Raw genomic sequence first — 18,266 nt, 5'->3', positions numbered from 1 at the left:
TGGCAAGGCGGCCGGATGGGTCTTTCAAGGAAGAAAGCCAACAAAGCGCATGATGGTCCGTCACAACGTCAAAAGAGCGGCCATAGAGGTACGGGCGAAATTTGGCAAGGTCCCATACGATGACCAAACACTCTTTTTCACTTGGTTGTGAAGTTTCACAGAAGCCAAGCTGAACGGATTAAGGACGGAAACCATCGGCTTAGCAAACTTCCGATTTGAAGCTTAGTTATATCAACATAAAGTAGATATTACTGGAGAGTAAAGCGGCGTGTAACGATTTTTGCACATCGTCTCGGTTCATTCCACAAATGCTGTCACCCTCTCAAGACAAAAACAAAAATTTATTGTGTCAAGCAAACGAAAATATTATTCTAAATATATAAGGGCGCTCTACTGACCGGGAACAGAGGTTGCAGCTTTACAAGCAGCGTTTCTTCCATCTTCGACCGTCTCAGTGCCATTTGCTACGGGCCTCTGTGCCCTTAGAAACTTCCAGCGTTGCAAGCTGCTATTTAGCCGCATTAGCGTGCCCTGCCATACCTAAAACAAGTCAAAGTAGGGCAGAATCTTACAGTGAAGCGAAATAAAATGGTAAAAAACTTGGACGCAAGCAAGGAACTAAAAAATAAGACTTTTCTCAGTCACGTTTGAAAGCAAATTTCTTGGAAACATCAGTACCTGGTTCCACATTGTGATCTGTGTGATCTCCATGTGTATTTATGCTGCAGTGAAGACATGTTGTTCGGAAACGTTTAAAAACACGAGCTGCGCTTTATAATATACTCCGGCATCAAGCTGACTATTAAGGTTGTTGTGAACGCTGTCTTGCAAAGCACAACTGTTTTACATACGATGCTTTGCAATCGATGTGGTTAATTTCAGGGTAGGTGTCCGGCTTTCCGAAAAGACGTTCCAGGATTTTTGGACCATGGGCCACAGCTCTACATTCTCTGTGAACGTTGTTGGCGTTATTGCGTTCGGATACATTTTTCTCGGTACGTATATGAACGCCCTTTTCACCTGCTGTATGCAGGCCTAGCCCTAGTGTCACGTTGTATCAGTTTTCTATCATTTCTTCGTAAGTTAGTAAGCCGGATACTCCTATCATCTGTTATGCACAAGCCCGCACTGCCATCGCTAGGGAGCACTGCAAAAAAGATTTCACAGGATCACTGGAAGCCAATTAGGCTGCGAAATAAAGCTCATAATGGTGAAGAACTGGGCGCAGGCTACGCTAAGCTACAGTGTCCAGAAAGAAAAAGTGGGCAGTTAAGATCCTCATTATCTGAGCTTAAAATAGAGGTTCATGGGCCCCCAAAGAGGTCGATAACACCCTGTGCTTCATCAACTGAAAGAAAACAGTCCGTCAGAGAGATGATGATTTTCATAACGGGAGGAGAAAATGGTCGTTCACTTAATGCAAGAAGAGAGGTTCAGTGTAATCTCAGGTGGCGGAGGTATGTGACGTCGATCGGCTGTAAAGTATGATGAATAAGCACCAAGAGTCCGGAGCCGAGGAACAATTTGTCGCGGTACAGCTTCTGGAATCCATTCATGACTTTTTAGTCGTTGCTGTCTCGTCAACAGGATGGTCACGTTGAATTCTGAAGAAATAATTCGATGCGCGTAAGGACGGCACAACGAGTGGAAGGCGTTTCCTCTGATTGTTAATGTTTTTTAAAACGCGGCGTCTGCGAAACTAAGAAATCTTGATTGATTATTCGCTAGTGAAGTAGAAAAGCAGTTTCACTGAAAAGACGGTGTGGCCAAGCGGAATCTACCACAGTACTTTGGGGCTGGGGCCGCGCACGCTACCTCTCCACCACTGAGGAACATTCATCTGCGGGATAAATGAAATTCCTGCACGAGCACCTCATGCGCAGAGTAGGCGAATTACATTACAGCAAAAACGCGCCGTGGTAGCTCTGTGGTTATGGTTCTCGGCTGGTGACCCGAAAGATGCGGTTGCAGTCCCAGCCGCGACGTTGGCTCTTCGATGGAGGCGAACTGCTAGAGGCCCGTATTGTGGGGGATATCAGTGCAAGTTAAATAGCCCCACTTGGTCGAAATTGCCTGAAGCCCTCCACTACAGCGTTCCTCATGACTTCGGTCGCTTTGGAACGTTAAACGCCATAGAAAATTCTAGTAGCAGTTATTTAATTAAGGTCATCAATTAGCGTGACTTGCATAATGGACGATAACCTCCAAAAATAACTACATGATGGCAATAAGCCTCTCGATGTCTGCGAAATGGTGGGCCAGGAGACCTCAAGCGACTGTAGAGACTCTTTAACGATGTCGCGTCATACTCCAAAGGTGAACTTAAAGGAGCCCCGATATATAGCCTTTATAAATTACGATACAGTATTTGCTTCAATCAAACCTCGAGCAATGATGCAGGCATAAAGAGATGGGTATGTACAAGGCCCTTATACAAAAATAGTGTAAGATATCTAAACGGCTGCACAGCCATAGTAGTCCTTCATAAAGCCAAAATTAAAATTCCAATAAGGAAGGCTGTCAGTCAGGAAGACACGATCTTTCCAATGCTATTTATTCACCTGCTGTTCGCAGGAGGCAATGAGGAATATGTGATTCAGAACAGTCAGGGATTAGAGTTAATAGAGATACCTTAGTACAATGCAATTTTTATGACATTGGTTAGCAAAATAGCTCAGGGAAAGATTTGAAATGCATGATCAATTCCTTAGAGAGGCAGAGCGCAACGGCGAGTCAAAAACTACTACTCAGTAAAGCAAAGTAATTTGAACAGCCTCGAAAGAGAACAGCAGATTATATTGTCAGTGAGGTGCTAAAACCGGTAAGAGAATATGTCTACTTAGGGCAGGTAGACTGAGAAGCTTCCGACCACGACAGTGAAATAACTAGAATGAGAACTGGGCGGAGCACGTTTAGCCGGTATTTTCAGATTATGAATGGCATTTCAGCAATGATCCCTCGAAAGAGAGTATATGTCAGCTGCATCTTACCTTTCCTCACGTATGGGGCAGAAAAATGGAGGCTAATGAAAAGGCTTTTACTTAAATTATTGGCAATGCAGGGAGCTATGGAAAAGAAAATGATAGGTGTAACGTTAAAAGACAGGAATAGAGCAGAGTAGGTCCGTCCACTAAGACGGGTCAATGACATCCTAGTCCAAATGAAGAAGAAGAAATTGACTTGTTTCGTAAAATAAAGATTGTCGTGTTTTATTTAGAGTATATTGCAGTCTCGGAATACCAAACAGGTGGGAAGCTAAAGACAGATTAAAAGGTATAAGTGGTGTAAGCAGTGGTTAGGAACCATACTTCAAACGTGATATGTGGCCAAGTGATGGAGAGAGCATAAAATGACTCGGTATAAGTACTTATCAAGCCCACAAAAAAAAACATAAATGATGGTCGTTAAAGGTAACATTTGTTCTAAGAAAAGGCAAGCTTAGTAGAGGGTTACGGGAAATAAGGTGCTCACATGAAGTAAAGAGGTATGCGGGGATAAGTTGGCCACCAATGGCAGAGGACAGGTTTAGTTGGAAAGATATCGGAAAGGCCAATGTCCTGCAGTGGATACAGTCAGGATGACGATCATTTGTCCCCCAAGCTTTTATTAACAGATAATGAAGATATATAGGCATCACAGAAAATATGAATACAAGAAAATAAATCATGTGCGTGAAGAGAAAAGGCACAGTCATTTCAGTTTACAGTATGTAAAAAACAAGAAACAAAAACTTCACTGGAGCCACAGCACTGTAGAAATGCGAAAGCCTTAGCGTATTACACGACGTTGGCGCTCCTAGTCAACGCCTTTCTACACCTACTTACCCACTACGTGTAGATCCGAACGCCACTCTTCGATATCTGATGCTACCACTGGACTATACATGTGTACTTTTGTTGCTGTACTATGACTCGTTGTAGCCGTGACATCATCAGACATAAGGATGACGTCGCGCTCTTATTATGTCACATGGTGTACACTAATTAGCACAATTATTAACCCAAACAATCACTAGTGGCGCCAATGTAAAGACAACCCTTACTTTACGGCCCTTCAGAAACTCTAGTCTTCCCTCACGCACTGTGTTGAGGCCTGCTAAATGAATAAAATTGAGGGTAAGTTCCGGCGCCATGTACCAAGCGATGCGGTGTCAATGGACTAGTCATTTAAAATTTCTGCGGTGGCGTGACGCTGTAGCTGGCGGCTAAATGAAAAGGACGAATGCGACATTGTTCGATCTATCATCGGCTGAGTTGTGTTGTTTTTCTTAATTAGACCTAATTTTATCTAAGTGTATTTCCTTCGAAGAGGGCCGCATCTTCATGACGGTACTGACACCCGCCGAGGAGGATCGGGCTGCTCCGGCGCCAGCGTTTCTAAAGGGACCGCACCAACCAAAGGAAGGCAGCGTGGAGGAGGAGGCCATGGCTTCACAGGGCGAAAATCAGTCAGATTACGGGGACGAACACCAGTCTTACGAGACGCCATCGCTCAGCGGGGAGGATTCAACGATTGTGGAATGTGACGAGTTAGTGGCCAATATGGCCGACGAGGATGACGAAGGCTTCAAACTGGATAGCTATCCTAAGCAAAGAAGGTCGGGATCCCTGCGATAGTTGCGCCCACTGAGAAATGGATTGATTTAAGAGAGCGAAACCCAATCATGCTCTTCGCGGCCATTCAGTCACTGCTATAGATCAGCTCGGATTCGCAACCGATTCAGTACGCAAGAGGGTATTCATTTGGATATCTAAACAGAACAGAAGTTGACGTCCTTCAAAGTTCTCTCCGATAAGTGACATCAGAGTGCGATTTCAGCATTCCTACAAGAACACCTTTGCTATTAAGGGCGTGAAAAAGTGGTACACAGAAGGCGACCTTCTTGATTAGTTGAAATCGCAAGACGTTGTTCACGAAAGACGACTGATGCGTCGTGTGGAAACTCAGAGAAACAAATGTGTAGTGAAACCTATCAAATCTGTTGCGCTGAGATTCGCTGCCAACAAAGAGCGCCCAGGAAAAATTGACCTAGGATTCAGGAAACACGCAGTCACTGCGTTCACTGAAACGCCTCCCCATTGTTTTAGGAGCCAAAAATTTGGACATGTGGCCAAAGTTTGCACCAAAGACCAACACTACAAGCGGTGCGGAGGCACGCACGATTTTTAGCTTGGATAGCGTATTTTGCTCGTGCCAGCCGCGGTGTTAACAATCCAGTGAGTTTCGGTGGCTGCCCCTTCCGTGTGAAGACCCTACAGCGTCGAATGTCCTTCGTTACCGGACCCAAGACCCAGTCGACTGAGAATCCTGCGCCCGGAATCGACCAGTTGCCTGCTTCGGAGTCGAATTTTCGCGTCGAGTGAACAATCAGTGCCCCTGAGAGAACTGATTCAGGAGGACTTGAAGGTCCATTGCGTACAAGTCAGTTGTTCGAGCAGCTTCAGCGAAAAGTGTCCATTTTCCTGAGCGACCAGATCGCAGCCCGACTGTACAGCAGGGAGGACTTTCCAATGCCTGACAAGCGACAAGAAGATGAATTACAATGGCTAAAAATGTGTCCTAGTCCGCCTCTTTTGCCAACGTTGTGAGGCAGTGCGTGGCGCAAAATAAGGCACTCAAAAATGAAGGTATGTCCGACCTTCTGCGCGTTTTGTTGCAGTCCCCGCGTTGGGAGGTTCCAGCGATGCTGCCTGGCTCCTTGAAGAACAAGCTACAACCGGTGCTTTCCTTCGAGTCAATAATTACCGCCGTCGCAGCGAACTTAATTTCGCTCTAATATAGCTATGTTCAACCTCACTGAACCTGCAAGAATCTTGCCGGATATAAAACAACCATAAAGCGCCCTTTGTATAGCGATGGGATTGCGCTGGTATTCTAAGTCGATTAGCTTAACTGAAACTATTCCTGCAGGAAAAAAATTGGTGGACGCCGAAGCTTCCACATATTTCTTTGAACGTCACCGATTTTTGCACCAATGGCATTTCTTGCGATATCATCCAAAGGTCTAGAAAAGATTATTTACGTGAGAATTCATAATGTTCTAGTTAAACATTCAGTCTTATCAGGCAGTCAGTTCGGTTTCAGAAAAAAAGGTCCACGGAAATGGCACTAATTAAAAAAAAGAGATAATAAATGCGTTTGAGGAAAAGCTCCTTGTACTCGGAATATTTGATTTAAAAAAAAAAAAACATTTGACCTATTTAATTATAATTTACTGGTTCATAAACTCAATTACAATGGCATTAGAGCAAAGAGCTTATCTTTAATTCAACTATATTTAAAATATCGTCAACAAATGGTCTCCCTTAATCACGCTATATCAAACTCACAACCTATCCTCTCTGGTGTACCCCAAGGCAGCATTCTGGGGCGCTATTACATAATATCCACATTAATGATATATTTTCTGCTCCTCTTCCTGTACACATAATAGTGTATGCAGACGACCGCACAATGCTTGCCTCAGGTAATACAGAAACTGACCTACTGGCACTCGGCAATCAGTTCTTAGAATTCCTGCGTCAATAGTCCTTTAAGGATTTCCTAAAAGTAAACATTACCAAGACGAAAACAATATTATTCCGAGCTAAAAACAGAATGGTGCGTGCAAATCTCGACCTTTGGGTAGCAAACAAAAAAATTGAGGCCGTGCCAGCTGTGAAATGTCTTGGTGTTGTTTTGAACGAGTCTCTTAATTGGGATAAACATATTCAGAATATGTGCGCTGAAATAAACAGTATAAATGGCATCCTATGTCGCCAGAGGCACACACTTTCCCCAAAATTGAAAATAATAAATTACAATGCACTTATATTGCCACACATAACTTATTATCTCATGGTCTGGGGGAAAACAACCATGCAAAACCAAATGAAAATTCTAATTGCTCAGAAATAAGCAATTAGATTAACATCTAGTGTACCGTGGTGTATTTATACGGGTCCCTACTTTGCAAGGCTTAATATCATGAAAATCTCAGAGTTATTCCCATTCAAGTTAATCTCTCTGTATAAATACGCTGTTTCCACTAATAATGAGTTTTTTATCAAGTCTCAACCTGAATCGTACGATTCCATCCTACAATACACGGAACAAAATATCATGGTGCGTACCTTTCTGCCGCACCACATACTGTAAGCAGTCACTGACATATAGTTTATCACAATACCTCAATGTTCTGCAAAAGAACAACATCATACTTGAAGAGACTTCACGGCGTAAATTAGTGACACTTATTCCCATATTTGAATGTACATAGGTCGTGATTAGAACATATATATATATATATATATAGCTTCGTGCGCTTTCATTTTACTTGCATTGTATCTATGGTGAATGTAAATGTTTCCTGTACATAGAAGTGTGGAGTAGTTTTTGTCAAATAAGTTCCGGTTATGTTAGAGGCGTAACTTCATGCAAATGTCAGATGTAGTTACTTGGTGACTGTATTTCTTTTGTGTTTGTGAGTGCGCTCTTGCACTGTTTTGGTTATCAGCTGCTGGGCTATACACCCCGGCAGAGGGCGCCGGGTGGCTCTCAAGCTGCAAAAACGCTGCTTTTTGTCTTGCGTCCTCTCTCTTTTGTTGATGATGTAACCTTGAGAGAGTTAATAAAATAATTCATTCACATCATTCAGGTAGCGGCTGTGAGGATAGAGTTTGGCTGGCTTGGCTTCTGAACTCTTCTTGTTGCATGCCTTTACGAGTCTCCGCGAGGCGGGGGGAGAGGTAGCTCCGGATTTGTTTCTTAGCAGCTTTGTGATCGCTGTCCAGCTCCTCCAATTTGTGGTGGTTTCGATTCCCGTCATACGGTCTCGAGTGATGGAACACGGATTCCCGCGGAGGCAATCTCGTTGACGTCATTGAGAGTTTGCGCCTGTGCGTTGGCAGTGACAGAAACCCACTTTTTTCCGACCTCCAGCGTCCTTCAATACGCTGAATTCTGCGATTCTACGTCGCACGAACAAGCTCTGCAGGTCGCAACGGCCTCCTTCTGCGCTAGCTTGAGTGTATTCTCACCGATGACGAGAATATGGCGACTCATTGCCAGTCTGGCTGAAGAATCTCGCCTTTGGAAGCATTCCAAGCCCTTGCAGTACGCAAACAGAAACCTCTTGGGTGCTTGGCAGATCAATTTGCAGATGCGTTTGTAAATGAAAATTCTGGAATTGACCTCTGTCCTCCACCTGCTTCCTGCACGTCGGTTACGGACAGCCGTTCACGCTTAGAGAGCTCAGGACAGTACCCAGCGGCCCGTGGCGCAGGTGTACACCAGGATTCGACGGCATGACCAACAAAATGCTGCAGGGCCTGCCTCTGGAACAGAAGAAAATGCTCCCAATATACTGCAATCGAGTTCCGTAGATCGGCGACGTTCCTTCGGTATGAAGGATTGCTTGTGTTGTTCCGGTGCTGAAGCCTGGCAAAGTGATGACGAACATGGCTTCGTATCACCCTGTGTCACTGACATCCTGTGTGGCTGAGCTGATGGAAAAGCTGGCAAGTGAGCGGTTATCGTGGTGACTCGAGGACAGCATTGAAGTACTATCATATATGGCTGGTTTCCAGGGTGGATTAAGTGCTCATGAATGATCTTATGCAGCTGCTGTGCATTTTATAATCCGATTTGATATGGTCCAAACAACTGTTCCTGAATTAGATGTTGGCATTTCCTTTACCGAAGGTAAATAAAGGCATCACCTGCATTCATTGCTCCATGCAGCCACATCAAAAGAGCAGCAACGGCGCCGGGATGGGGCGGTGGGGATTTGAGATAGTGCTTATTCATCACGTAAACAGCGCGAACAGCGGAGTTATTGCTCGGCATATAAAGACAGCCAACTTAATTGCTTCGCCATACCGAAAAAAGTACGCAGCACGCATTTTTTATGACAGGAGCATTGTTGCCACGCTTCCAGACTTGCGTGTGTAACTCCCAGAAACGAGATCTGGCGCGCGATTCTCGCGGCATTGGCCTCGATAGTATATTGTCTCGGGCATGAGCGAAGAACCTCTATGCTCAGCTTTTCTTTTATTTGCGCACGCACACTTCAAAAATATTACACGATATATTTACTTTTCTACCCGATCAAGAATACATACATACAGCCTTTGTCCGTAAAATTCCGATACTGAGTCCATTAAAAAAATGCGTTCAAAATTTAAATCATTTATGCAGCAACCCTTCGAAATAGTCTCTCTTGAAGTCTATACACAGCTTCCAACGCTTCTTTAGGTCTTGGAAACACTTCCAAAACGCTTCTTTTGGCAGGGTTCTCAGCTTCTTTGTCGTGGTGTCGTGAATGGCTACCACGCTCCCCATCAAGCGATTTTTACCGCTCAGTTCACACGAGAAAACAGGAAAAAATCGCACGCAGAAAGGTCAGACGATAATGGCGGATAGGAAAGTACAGTAATTTTGTGCTTGGAGAGAAATTTTATCAAGCTGAGAGCAGTGTGCGGCTTTACGCTACCGTGGAGAAGGCTCCATTGTCCAGATGCCCTTAAGTCAGGGCGACGGCGTCGCAGTGCATCATGCATGTGTTGGAGCACGCGGATACAAATCTCCTGATTCACCATCTGCCTTTGTGGGACGAACACGTGGTGAATGACACCTCTAGCATCGAAAAAAACTATCAGCATTGTAATTGTTTTGGTCGTCTGTCGCCGCACCTTTCCCGACCCAGGTGAGCTTGTTGACTGCCATTCGGCGCTCTGCCTCTTTGTTTGAGGATCGTATTGAAACACAATGTTTCGTCGTCAGCAATGATGCTGTCGACAAATGCAGCATCTTTCTCTCCCTCGGAGAGCAAATCAGCGATCACTGATGCCCGCTTGATCTTCTGGTCCAGTGGGAGGGAGTGCGGAACAAGTCTGGCATTCAGCTTTCGCTTCCCCAAGTTCTTACGCAAAATTTGGTGGCATGTTGTCCTACTAATGTCGAGAGCATCTGTTAGCATGCGGAGTGTAATGGTGCGGTCTTGCTGGAAGATTTCCCTGATCCAAGCCACGTTGTTTTAATTCCGTGAGGTTGAAGTGTGCCCCTGTCTTGTGTCGTCTTACACCTACGTTCTTCCCGAAACGAACCCCTTGTTCCACTGTAAAACTCGCGTCCGCAATAATGTCTCGTTACCGTAATCGTCACGAAGGAGCTCATAGGTCTCTGTGGCTGTCTTGCCAAGCTTCACACAGAATTTTATGTTTACACGCTGTTCGAGGTGGACGTTCATCTCTCCACATTAACTCACAGTAGAATGCGCAGACGACTAGTGAGTATGAATTTGTTCTACATCTAGTGCCATCTAGTGGCTGCCACAGCAATTAACATAAATAGCTGAGGCCAAAGAGATGGCGCTACACATGCGCACCAACGTATGCTTTGGGGAATCATTTCTAGAGAACATAAATCAGTCTCGAACTTTTACGGACAATAGTTGTGGATTAATATATACTGATGAAGGAAGCCAACAGTCACCAAAACAAAGGTGCAAAGGGAATGTTTAATATTATTACTTTTTTCATTTGTTGCGCTGAAGAATCGGAGAATAATACTTCAAGTAATCTCTTGCTTAATGGAAATTATAAAGCAGCGGAAAAAACAACCATGCCGCCGGTAGGATTCGAACCCACGACTTCCGAATTACTCGTCAGGTGCTCTACCAACCTGACTACCTATCCAATCTACTGCTCTCGTGCTACTTACGACAGCAGCAGATTGGACAAATTAAAAAGAGTAATAAACATTTCCCTATGAATCTTGGTTTCGGTGACTGTTCGCTTCCTTCATCAGTTTGTCAATCGAGCCCGTCCTTTCCCTTCGCCTGTTTGCAGTGTGTGTGTGTGTCTGTGCGTGCGCGTGTGTTTTGTCTGCGGGCGGTTTGTTTGGTGAATATGCTGCAAATTGGGAATAAAGGAGACGAGCGTGTTTATAAGGTGCATTTCTGTCCCGCGTCGCATCCGACATGATTTTCCGCCGCAGCTTGTTTGAATCAGCGAAGAAACTGGAACCAGAGAAAATTCTTCCGTAGTGTCTCTTGACAAAGAAAATGGGCATGTAACAAATGCTGCTGCGTTTATGGCCTCCATATCGTCTGTAATTACGCGCACTGACATGTGCTGCAGAGTGCACATTATCTGCAGTAAACTCCGCGCTCTTTATAAGTGACCTGTAACTTTCGTGTTGTTTAGGTTCGGTTTTCGCTAACGCACGGCAGTCATGATTTCGGTCTTTTGCTTTTTAGGGAATATTGCCACCTAGTATTGCGAGGTTGGCGCACAGATGATCTAGAAGTTAATGATGTACGCTTGTGCTATGGCTTATCAACAGCTATTACCGCTAAATCCTGAACAATAACAATTGCTTCCTCGTGGCTGGCTCTAGGCCTTCAAGAACGTCTCCCTCACAGAAATACATGAGATTATCTACAGAAAAGCTTCAGTTTTGAGGCACTGTCCTTAAGTAATGTAGGTTAGGAACAGAGAAAGATTTATATCTTTGTCGCCGTCGATTAAACTGCAGCGATAAAAATTCGGATCTAGAAGGTTTTTCGCGATGCCTAGCAGAGCCATGCGGATCCATTCAAAGCTTAACATCTTTTGTGAAGACATGACACGGCGCGTCCCTTCCCCCTCGCACTACTGTTGCAACATTCAGCGGAATGATACTTTGGGACCCCCAGCCTTCGCTGCTCTTGCGGCCGCGGGGATCAAATTCGAGCTCAAAGGACTCCGGACACAAGCGGCGGCACTAGCTGCGCGCACCCAACGTGGCGCGTAGCGTCCACGCAGCTGCTGCAGGCGCATGCTGGGACGCCGAAGCTGCCGGGCCGGCCGGGCACGGAGGCATTGCGAGGCTTGATGTCACAGCTTCCAAGGAGGAGCAGTGCGGGGCGCCGCCGCCAGGTGCACCAGTTCTAGAAAGAATGAGGGTAGACGGGGCTTTCCGCTGGCTTCGCACAAAAAACGATGCGGTCTCAGTCAACTTAGTGCAGTATCCCTTTATGAAGAGTCCTTGGAGCTCCGCTGGTGGCAGCGAACAATGCACTTCCTCATGAGTCACTATTGAAACCCCCTGACCTTATCGGTTTAGAAAGGTTACTTTAGATTTAGAAAGGTTAGAAAGGGAATAAGTTCCAGAATAAACAAAGTGGGGATGAGAACTGCTCCCTGAGACACGTCCCGGTAGGCGTAATGCATATGGGCTGGGCCTTATTCACCTTGAATGAAATGAAGTTTCCCAAGCAGCGCAGGTGATTGGCCCAATAATGAAGGCTTGATACTGCTCCGTTATAGGACCATTCTTTGCCAATACATTTCCGATATTCGGCCGATTACACGTGCTGCTTGGATTTGATCCAATAGCTTTCTATCCGCATAAACTTCGTCCACCGGTTCCAGCAGTCTCCAACTAATCAATATTGTTTTATTGTGTCGCGGGGTCGTAGGCACCTTTGACAGCAAGAAAATGCCATCGACATGCACTTGAGGCGGTTCTCTTGTTAAAGAACAGAAACTATATCAATTATGTTGTCATAAAGAAGCGACCCCGTCGGATGTCCGCAAAAACATTGGGGTAGATTTTATAGTGTTAAGGTTCCCCTCCAGCCGCGTTACGATCCTTCCGATGACTTATTCACAACTAATCAAAGCTATTTGCCTTTATGGTGTGAGCTAGAGCGAAGATTTTTCTAGTTTTCCGAGTCGCATCATGGGACTGAATTTCCACTGGGGAGGAACACCACTGTCGACCTATGGATGGTGGTAATGACAGGACAGCTGTCTTCGTTCGACGCAGCCATGCAGCACAGCGCATTTATGCCATTTGGCCGAGGTGAGAAAGAACGCTTGCATTCCACAAAGGCAGCATCAAGTTTCTCAGGAAAAAAGCACATCCATCACTGACTCCCGTGATGCAAAAGTAACAAGTTGCGAAATGCTGATAGTCATTCCACCAGCAAATTTTGCTGGAGGAGTCTCTTGCTACTTTAGTTCACTGACGATCTTCATGCACAACAAACGTATAGAGCGAGTGTCTTTGCTGTGGAAGCACACCAAACCCCCGCAGCATCCGACAAATGAGAGATATGGGCTTTCTAGGATGAAGAAACCGACAGAAATACTTCCAGCCCTTGTTTGCCAACCTTTTAATTCATCGCCTAATTTTCCGCTGCATACGTCTGGCCTCTCTGAGATCAGATAGGCGGTGTGTGAAATCCCCGACTCATCTCATTCCACGCGGAAATGTCATGAGGCGTTTGTAAACATCTGGAGGATTGATAAATATATTATGATGCATACTTCGAAGGCCACTTTGTTCATTATCTAACAGTCCCGTGTCCCACTGCCTCCCTAAACACGAAGCGTGGGAAAGGTACTAGGCGGCCGAACTCATTTACGGAATGAACATCTCAGGTCGCCCTTTTCTTGCTGTACCCGGAATTTCATTCCTGTAGAGCACGTATGTTGTCAACATACACGAGTAGAAATTACAGTAACGTATTCGCTTACACTACTGAAATTTCTTAACATTAAAAGTAAAATATTAGGAAGAGGTTCGTCGTGCAGGCATGGCGGTGGTGGATTTCTTCTATTTGAGCCCAGTTTTAAGGGATCAAATCCCGGCCACGGGGCCCCAGTATAGATGTAAGTAATGTGTAAAACCATCTAAGTGCTGTGCGATGTCAGTGCACGATAGAAAGGTCCCTCAGGTTGTCGTAGTCGTTGCAGTGTTCATGAGAGCGCTTTATGCTCGATCTAATATTTATGCACATCACATCTGAGCGTCTGTCATGTTGTCTGGAGCAGCTAACCTATTCACGGAGCGCTAGTCTGCTTCCGGCGCGCCCAAGAAAGATTTATATTTTGCTAGAGAGAATCTTCCCACGTACCAGTAAAAATTGACTCTCTATATATGAAAAATGTGCCTTTTTGTCAACTTATCGTGACTGATCAATGTTTCTGGGTTGCGACTATACCACCTGGTATCAGAAAAAATGCGGCAGGTAAGAGTATTAGAGGAACCGACTGACGAGGTAAATTGATAAATGTCGTGTCGAATTCCAGACAATAATAGCTGAAGAAATGAACTTTACTCTAAGGTGCTTACGACTCAAGATATCTCCTTCTTAATAATTATGATTATACCACCAAGTCAGCTCAAGAAATCTGAAAAAAGGGCGACAATAAAAATTCAAAATAGCATATATCAATAATGTTTTCGGTGCTCAAATTAATCATCAGCTTAGATATATAACCTGCAGTGCAGCAATTTTCTCATAGATCTCAAATGCCTCTCACCATCTTAATTTAATAACCTGCAATGCAAGGAACTTTCTCATAAACCTCCAGTTGTCTCCGTCCTGTGCCACCTGAGGCCGCCATATATGCACTGTTATGACTGGGCTTCCCACCGCTGCCAGCACTGCTAGGTCTGGGCATCCCTCCACTGCCACCACTGTTAGGATTGGGAATACCACCGCTGCCACCCCTTTTGCGACTCTGTCATCCCAGGCGGCTGCCACTATTGCACAGAGCTAAGCGATGAAACGGTGAAGGCGACGGTGAGTCAACGAAACTTTTATGGGCAGTATAAACATGGCGGTACGCAGTATGCAGAGGGCGGAGAGCACAAGGTTCTCGCACAAATAAGCGCGACGGTGGCCCGGTAGAGCATCTCTCTCACTTGGATTCTCCGTCTGCTACCCGACTGCTGCTCCCGTTCGGCACGACTCAGCTTTTATAGCCTCCGGGACCGCTCTAGCAGCCAGCCATTCGAACCTTCCAATCAGGTCACGTCACTCTTAGGTTGAAGACCACTTAGGTTGAAGGCTAGCTCGAGACAGGTATTCGAACCGAGTGTCAGAGAGCTGTACTCCGAGCTTTGTGGATCAGAAAATTGATTTTTTTTTGTTTTTGAGGAAAGGAAACGGCAGTAATTGTCTCAGTTCTCGGTTGACACCTTAACCGCACCGTAAAGGAATGGATAATCGTAGGAGTGAGAAAAGAACGGAAGAAAGAGGGCCCGTAATGGAGGATTCCGGCCCCATGTCGACATCCTAGGGATCTTAAGGCTGCTGCCAGTACGCCCATTTTGTAGCTGCCATGGCACACAGAGCTAGTGTCTGGCCAATACGTAGGTCACTTGCAGAAATGCATAGTGTCTGTGCGAAGCTGCTATTGAAGACAATATTTTTGCCGCTTCTGATGCCTGCGCAACAAACCTGGTATATGTGTTTTCGGTTGCGGTGAAGATCGAGGGATTCGCTTAACTACAGGGGTACCGAGGGGCTGGGTTTTGGCGCTTAGCAATTGTAGTTAGCAGCGCTCAGCCGTAGTCGCGGGTACTATGGTTAAGGCGGCTGTTGAAGCAGGCTACATGGCAGGACGAACTCGGGTATTCGCAAAGTTGTTTTAGCGGTCCTGCTCTAAAGTGATCGTCATCGTGGCATTCAACTTGCGTCGTGGGTGCTTTCAAGATGATGCGTTCATCCGGAACGTCGAGGTTCCGGAGAGTGTGCAAGATCAGATCCGGGCACATCTGGAGGTGCACGCAAGGATAAGAGCCGTATCTTCCAGGATCGCTTGAAAATAGGTCACGGCTTTCGTTACCAGGAACGCTACGACCCTCTGCGACTTATCACCTAGTCCATAAGTATAGACGGGGCGAGGAGAGAAGGAATGGAGTAACCAAAGGGAATGAAATCGCAGTCTGGCATTTTCTACACTTGCGAGCCACCTGCTGGAGCCTGTTCGTATTCTGACGCTACCTTGAGAACACGCAGGCAGATTGTGCACATTGTTAACCGCCTATAACTTTACCCCTCGAATATAGTACAGTTCAAAACCCATCGGTTTCACTGAATTCTGATTATTTCGGTTGCTGTGTACATCTGCTTACAATTCCTGTGTTTCATTATAACTGCCTTATTCACATTGTAATGACATCGCTCTCGTTGTGCCTTCAGACGCTGATCTGAATTTTGGCGACATCTAACTCCTCTTGACCGCTTTTAGGCTTCCTTAGAGCATGCTCGGTCGTCTCCGTAATGTAGTTCTGATTTCGTTTACGCCAAATTTATTCATTAGTTTTGAAAGATATTTCTCTTCTACTGCATCTATGGGGTTACATATTTTGTCTTGCGTGTTTCTTAGGCATTTCGCCTCCGAAACGAGAGCTCGGCGGTAACCTTACCGTACACTTCTATAACTGAATCGAGAATCTTTATATAAAATGTACCCTAGGGTGTAAGTCGCTATGAGCTTCTTTCTAACTAGTTTTCTCATTCATCATTGGCATCTCAACCTACTGAAGCCTCACGATTTTATTATATGTACACATCCATGCCCACCACTAGGACATATTGCGCAATTCCGGGATGGTTGCCCAATATGAAGTCTGTTTTTGGTGACGGTGTTAGGGCTCTTTGGTGTATATTCCCGGTTGTACCTTTTAAGTGAGAAGGTATTCGCTTTTCATAAACTTGTTTGCTCTGAAAAGTTAACAAATATTTCTCGCGTGCTATTTATATCTACACCCTGAGCCACAGTTCTCTACAGCCTGCTAACCTGTTGCTTCTTGCTTATCATCGCACTGTGACCAGCCACAAAACAGTGTGCTAAGTTCTTGCGCAGTGTACTGAGTTTTTGAAGGAGTATTTGAGCGCGAGGGATATCAAATGCTACTATTTATTTATTTGGGATGCTAAATGTGCCGCACGGCATGAAACGTGATGCCATTAACGAACGTTATAATAGGTTACAAAAAGGCGTGAAGTCCGGTTATATATAAAAAGTCAAATAATCTTAGGACATAAATGTTTTTTGTCAGCCATAAATGGAAATCGGTGTCATTGTTTGAGGAAATGCCTGCCTCTTGAAGAACACGAGCGCGCACCAGCGAAGTTTCTGGGCATGTCCACAATAGGTGGTGGACAGTGGTGTCAGAAGCGGGTGTCTAGCAGTGAGGGCATTTTTCCGGCGCAGGAATCTTCTTACTGTGCCACTATTGGCGAACGCCATGCGTAAGGGCCACGCCGACCAGCAGCCGCCTCAGAGAGACTTCCTCCAACAGTGATACGTTGGGGGGAAGGGGGTAGGTACACGGAGGATTAAGAGCACGTGTACGCTGCCTGAGGGAGGCTGAAGATGTTAAATGTGTCAGAAGTGTATCTGGTGGCGAAGAGGCAGGGGGAGTTTGTGGAATGTCTGTTAAACGAGATATGTCAGGTGCGATGCTATCAACATCTGTGCGCTCTAGAACCCCGTGGATGAGTATGGGCACCGGGTAAGCTGCTGCACCGGTCTTAAAGGAACTGACGTTATATCGTATTGCAAGATAGGCTTAATGTGCACTCGGAAGGAGCGATGAAGTTTCGTGAATGAATAATTCGACGGTGTCGTCTTTGAAGGGGAGGATCGGTTGGAGTGGCCTTTACCTTTTTCGCAGCCCGTTCAATGCTGTCATCAGAAACAGTCCGAACAGGAATGGGCAGGAGTGGTATAGGGGTAGGCAGAGGAATAGGCAAGGCGGTAGGGGTTAACGATAGTTCGTCCCTTGCAAGTGAAGACGGCGACTTGAGCAGCGATGAAATACCGGGGTGCAGGAGGAGCTGAGGTGCTGAGGAGACATCTTTGAGGTGAAAGTGTAGGCGAAACAGCAGACGCAACGATAGCAGGATGTGATCTTTCCATGTCATAATTATGTTCATGTCCATTGGACGGGCTGCGGTAGGCCTACGCGCCTCGCAGAACGAACGTCGGCATCGTGAAGGCAGTGTCGGAGGGTCCGTCCCGAGATCTTGTGGCGTTCCAGGGATCATCAGGCAGCGCGAAGAGATGACACTATGGCCGGAAAGGTAAACACAACACATAAAAGCAGAGAAGTAGGCGATCGGTACAGACAGGGCGACAGCCGAATTTGGCCTTCATCGTCTTTCCAAGTGCTATCGCATTGTACTCTTAGAGAGTATCCATGTCTGGGAAGAGATGCGCAAAGGGGGCCCCATGTTGTGAACACACCCATTAATGCTATCGCGTCATACCTTTAAGGCGTATATTAAGTGGCTTCGCAAGTTCTTTACCTTGGTCATAGAATCTTCATAGAATCATTGAACCATCACCTTATGATGATGGGTGCAGGTACAACATTTGTCTGTAAAGTTGCGAGACTGATTTAGTTTCTTCTCTACAAATGATTCCCCAAAGCAAATGTTATTGCTAAATCCTCTCAGTGAAGCAAAAGTAGCGCAAAGCTTTGAACTCGCAGGCTTC

General features: G+C 45.6%; 1 long non-coding RNA gene across 1 annotated transcript in view; it reads left to right on the top strand.

The window, feature by feature from the left end:
* The first annotated feature begins 910 nt into the window (after nt 1–910).
* The window catches only part of LOC144130284 (uncharacterized), a 35,061-nt gene continuing 17,705 nt past the window's right edge, over nt 911–18,266 (top strand). The window contains exon 1 of the long non-coding RNA XR_013314047.1: nt 911–995. This is a non-coding gene — a long non-coding RNA (uncharacterized LOC144130284). The remainder of the gene's footprint in view (nt 996–18,266) is intronic.

Source organism: Amblyomma americanum, chromosome 4 (genome assembly GCF_052857255.1).
Source record: "Amblyomma americanum isolate KBUSLIRL-KWMA chromosome 4, ASM5285725v1, whole genome shotgun sequence".
NCBI lineage: Eukaryota > Metazoa > Arthropoda > Arachnida > Ixodida > Ixodidae > Amblyomma > Amblyomma americanum.
Note: the sequence above shows the minus strand (reverse complement) of the source record. Positions and strands in the feature narration are given on the sequence as shown.